At 39.4% G+C, this 5463-nt stretch overlaps 1 non-coding gene across 1 annotated transcript; it reads left to right on the top strand.

Annotated features, from left to right (window-relative positions):
- Window positions 1–261: 261 nt before the first annotated feature.
- On the top strand, window positions 262–380 carry LOC145049150 (5S ribosomal RNA). Its single transcript, XR_013683249.1, has one exon. It is a non-coding gene; the product is annotated as a 5S ribosomal RNA (ribosomal RNA).
- Window positions 381–5463: the final 5083 nt, after the last annotated feature.

The raw sequence follows: 5463 nt of genomic DNA, 5'->3' as shown, positions 1-5463 counted from the left end.
ACTGCGATTGATGAACCATGTATGACTTCTAATATGAACTTCAGGACGGAGAACTGCCCGAGACTACGAGTGAACGCATCGTCATGCGAAAAACTTAGGGCCCAATACGGCTCCTGTAAACTGATCGCCCTACGGCCTCACACCAACGGAGATACAAGAACTGTTCGAACAGCTTAACGACTACTCAACAATAGAACGATAAGACCAAGCTCCTCACCTTTGAGAGCTCCAGTCTTATTCTTCAAGAAGACAGACTTCAACGGGTGCGATCATACCAGCACTAATGCATCGGATCCCATCAGAACTCCGCAGTTAAGCGTGCTTGGGCGAAGGTAATACTAGGATGGGTGATACCCTGGGAAGTCTTCGTGGTGCACACCTCGACAGGACTTCCATTAGAAATCATTACCTTCTGCCACACATAGATGAATTGGTTGACCCACTACAAGGAACTATTTACTTTTCAGAAATAGGTCTGAGGTCCGAACATCATCAGTTACGAGTTTTAAAGAAGGATGTCCCGAAGACAACCTTCCAAACTCGATGCAGACACTACGAGTCTGTAGTGATACCTATCGGATAGGACCAATACACCCGTAATATTCATGAACTTAATGAATAGGGTACGCCATTCTTACTTGGATCAGTTCGTCATTGTCTTCTAAATGACTTACTTATCTACAGTTGTAGTAAGAAGGAAATCATAAAGAGCATCTACAACAAACCTTGGAAACATTCTGATCAGAGAAGCTTTATGCGAAGTTCTCTAAATGCGAGTTTTAGATTTGAAGAGTCGAATTCCTAAGACACATTACCAGTAATGGGGGAATTCTTGAGGACCCTGCAAAAAATCAAAACCGATGAGAAATATCAACACCGATGATGCCGACAGCAATTCGCCAAATTTTAGGTCTCGCTGACCTACTATCGAGAGTTCATTCAGAACTCCTCGCGGATTACGAAACCTCTTATGACTTTGACTCATAAGGGAGTGGCCCTTGACTGGGAAGACAAGCATGAGGAAGAAAACCTTGGAATTTCAAGTGAGACGCCAAATCCATTTGGAAATCTCACTCTGGGAAGGCTTAATATGCTTCGGAAAGCATGGTAAGCCAAATCCAGAATAGTTAGAACCTCCGAGATTCTTGACAAAATCGGTCTTGTGACTCACAAACCCAACCTACACCACGAACTTAGTAACGTACATTTCATCCTTCACATCTCGAGCTTGAAACCGTACCTTTCCGTTAGGACTCTCGTAAGCCCACTCGATAAGATCGAGATCAACGAGATCCTCGCCTTCATGGAGGAACCGTAGTGACCCTCGACTCGACCGAGTGGTCAAGCGGACGAGGCAAACGCCTTCGCCCATTAGTGAAGGTTCGTTGGAATACCAACCGAGGACCTGGTTTCACTTATGAGCACGAGAACAAATCGATTAGGAAGTTTTCCCACCTCCTTGCTCAATTATTCATGCCTGCCCCTTTACCTAAATTCTAATTTTGGGACGAAATTCCCTTTAACAACGGGATGATGTGACAACCTAAAATTTCCATTTTGTACTACATATCAAGTCAATAGAAGTCAGAACAGTTACTGTTAACTTTCGGATGATTTGGGATAAGTTTGAACATTTTATGATTTACACTTTAGGAGATGCCAGGAGAGGGGATGCTATTAGGGTTATTGGGCAACAATGACATTTCAAACTCCAAGAAATTGGAATTATACGACCCAAATATAGAGTTTGCGGTCCAAAACCCTAGGGGTATATATATGGTCCTTAGCCACATTTATTCATTTGTTCCATTTCCATCTAGAGAAAAGCCAAATTCTCTCTCACGAATCTTCGGCCTTTCATCCCAAATCGTGAGTACTTCTATCTAAGTGTATTATAGAGCTTGATATGTGCCTAATAACCTAGAAATCGTATCAAAACAACAAGATCAAAGAGTTTACGGCCCAAGAACATCTTGGACCGTAAACCCTTCTTTAAGGGACAAAAGAGTACCCTAGTCCCTTCCTTTTGCAATGAAACTAGCCTAGACTCGTACCCTAATGTATGTAGGACTAGAAAACACCCCAAGAACACCAAGAGTAAGGTGTTCACGGCCCAAGAAGTTCTTGGACCGTGAACCCCAATCAAGAGTGCCAAAGTGTGCTTTAACTCTTCATAAGCCTTGGACACTAGCCTAGATTCATTCCTAGTTAAGTTACGGACTTGAAAACACAAAAAACACCATGCCCATGAGAGATTACGTCCGTAATCTCTAAGGGATTTGCTTCTAGGGCCATGAACTCCTCAAAGGAGTTGAAAGGTGCCCTAATCTCTTCCAAGGACTAAGCCATCAAGTAGCAATACTTCTAAGGGACATGTAAGACTTCAAAACACCAAATAAACTAAGGCTTAGGAGCTTACAGCCGTAAACTCAAGGGTTTACAACCGTAAACTCATTGTTGTTATGGTCTTGGAGATTAAACTCAAGAATGGGGTCCTTTGAAACCCTAAACCCACTAGCCTTGTCCTACAACAACTTAGATGCAATCCTTAGGGCTTATAACACTTATATAAGGTGTTTATCATGTTCTAGGAGGTCTTAACATTTTCAATTAGTAGTTTAAGACTAATTGGGTACATATATGTATGATTATATGTTAACTAGGATCCTTGGGTGTGTACAAGTTTTCACATGACACTTAGCAATCCTACATCGTTCAGTTCATCCAAACCACCATCTTCCGGTGAGTTCATACCCCTTAATCAATGTTTTAAATGATTTTAAATGCTTTAATGGGAGGAATACAAGTAGAAAACAGCATGTTATTGAAACAATAATATGTGATTTATAACTATGTTTTCATCCAGTAGATTTCACATACTTTAAAATGTGATGCATGAAATGGTTTTCTATCTTAAAAATACTTTGTTATCAAATGTATTACTTTTGAAATGTTTGTTAAGATGACATCAAGTCATTGTTAATTATTGTTCAAAACTCTTAAATGTCTTACAAAACCATTTTTATCTTCTTGATCAAAACTATATCTTTACACTTATGTTCTTATATATGTATTGATATGATAGCTTTCATCCTTCATTCTGCTTCCCACACTCTTGTGTAGCAAGGGTGTATAAACCTGCTTGGACAATCAATTACCTTCCAGTTAACTATTATAGGGATAGTTAGGAGTTACAAAACATTATTCCTATTACAAGGAATTACACCAGAGTCAGTTCATTCATGAGTCTATACTATACATTACATGTTACATGAATACGTCTACATAGATACGCTTACATGAATACATTTACATAAATACATTTACTTGTGTACACATACATGGATACTTGTACCTAGATTCTATATGATGAGTTGCTAGTACATATTATACGTGTAAATTAGTTCTGCCTATCCTAGTTCAATAGGATAACTAGACGGGACTAACCATTCCGAAACCCACCTGTTAGTAACAGAGGTAATGAACATCTACGGATGCCTACGGTTAATACTTATATTAGGGGTACCTTTATGGGACTAACCATTCCTTAAACCTGTTGTTAGCTACAGAGGGAAATGAACATCTACAGATGCCTACGGTTAATACTTATATTTGGAGTACCTTTACGGGACTAACCATTCCTTAAACCTGCTGCCAACTACAGAGGAAAATGAACAATCTACGGATGTTCAAGGTTAATACCTTTTCGGCAGTCGCGATGTCTAGTTAATCCTAATACAAAAGGATAACACTTACATGGCTGTATTTTTCCTATTACTTTATTTTGTGATACATTCACATAAACGACGAGGTAGACTTTATATTGTTAATAGTAGTTATAGAGAGGAAAACCATCTTTGTTATAGCAAAACATACAAGTCTTGGTAGAAGACTACTTTTCATACATTTGAGTCTTGGTAGAAGACTACTTTCCAAATATTCGGTCTTGGTAGAAGGCTACTCTTTATACTAATAGAAATCATAGGGATTTGCTAGAGTATTCAAACGCTTTCAACTGCTTTCAAACAGTTCATACTTATACAATATTTTTTCCAAAGGTTTACAAGTCATTACTTTACAGTTTTACAAATCAAAGACACATCAATACTTATGAATTCACCAGCTTTTTGGTTGATACTCGCTTTCAAAATAACTTGTATTCTCAGGTCACAAATAGACAGGTACGACGACCAGGTTTGTGAAGACGGAGCAGTCCAGACTCTCGTCTTATTCTGATTATTCATTTTATTGTTGTATTTTATGAAAGAACACACTTGTAAGTAAAATTATAAGATTAATGTAATGGATGATGTTGTTGCTTGTTTACTACTTTACATTGTTGCGATACATTACATGACGTCCTCCGCCCCAGAACGTTACCGCCGTTCTCGGTTTTGGGGTGTGACAAGAAGGTTGCGTCAACCGAACCTTGCTTGAATTTTGACATTTTAAGAAAGTGAGTTAAAGTTTCATACCAGGCCCTCGATGCTTGCTTCAGACCATATACAGCTTTATCTAACACATAGCAATGATCAGGGTATTTCTCGTTCACGAACCCAGGTGGTTGCTCAACATACACTATTTCTTTTAGTTCTCCATTGAAGAAAGCACATTTAACATCCATTTGGAAAACATCGAAGTTTTTATGAGCGGCATATGCCAGAAAGATTCTAACTGATTCCAACCTTGCCACAGGAGAAAAGGTCTCCTCATAATCTATCCCTTCTTCTTGGCAATATCCCTTCACCACCAACCGAGCCTTATTGTGTATAACGTTCCCTTCTTTGTCCAACTTATTCCTGAAGACCCATTTTAAGCTGACAACCGAAGCATCCTTCGGAGTGGAAATCAACCTCCAAACTCAATTACGTTCAAACTCATGCAGTTCATCTTGCATAGCTTGTACCCAATCCGCGTGATCAAGTGCAGCATTAACTGTCTTCGGTTCGACTATAGATACAAACGAATTAAACATACAGAATTCAACATTAGAGAATAATGCAGTTTGTTTCAATTTCAATTGTGAACGAGTTAGAACCCGCTCAGATGATTCACCAATTATTTGTGCTTTTGGATGATACTTAGTCCATTTCGTTAAAGGAGGGTAATTGGGGTCATAGGCTGGATCCAACTCTGCATTTACTTCTTCTTCAAGTTCTGATTAATCATCTTCATCATTTGGTTTCTCATTCTCCCCCTCAAATGGCGAAGTGTATCCCTTGTCAGGTTCAGAGTTCTCCTCCTCTGTTGGAGTTGGATTCTCCCCCTCGACTGGACTTTTTTGGGTTGGGGATGGAATTGGATGCTCCCTTTCGAAAGACATATCGATTGTTTTTGGAGCAGATGAACCCTCCCCCTTGAACGTTTAGATGTTGTTTGAAGGGTCAGTTGACGGTTTCCCTTTAGTCAGTTTAGGAGGTTCATTGAAGGGTCATGTAAATGGTTTGGGCTAGGCTTAGCATG

The sequence above is a fragment of the Lactuca serriola genome, chromosome 4, assembly GCF_051521515.1.
Source record: "Lactuca serriola cultivar US96UC23 chromosome 4, Lser_US96UC23_V15, whole genome shotgun sequence".
In the NCBI taxonomy this organism is placed as follows: domain Eukaryota; kingdom Viridiplantae; phylum Streptophyta; class Magnoliopsida; order Asterales; family Asteraceae; genus Lactuca; species Lactuca serriola.
Note: the sequence above shows the minus strand (reverse complement) of the source record. Positions and strands in the feature narration are given on the sequence as shown.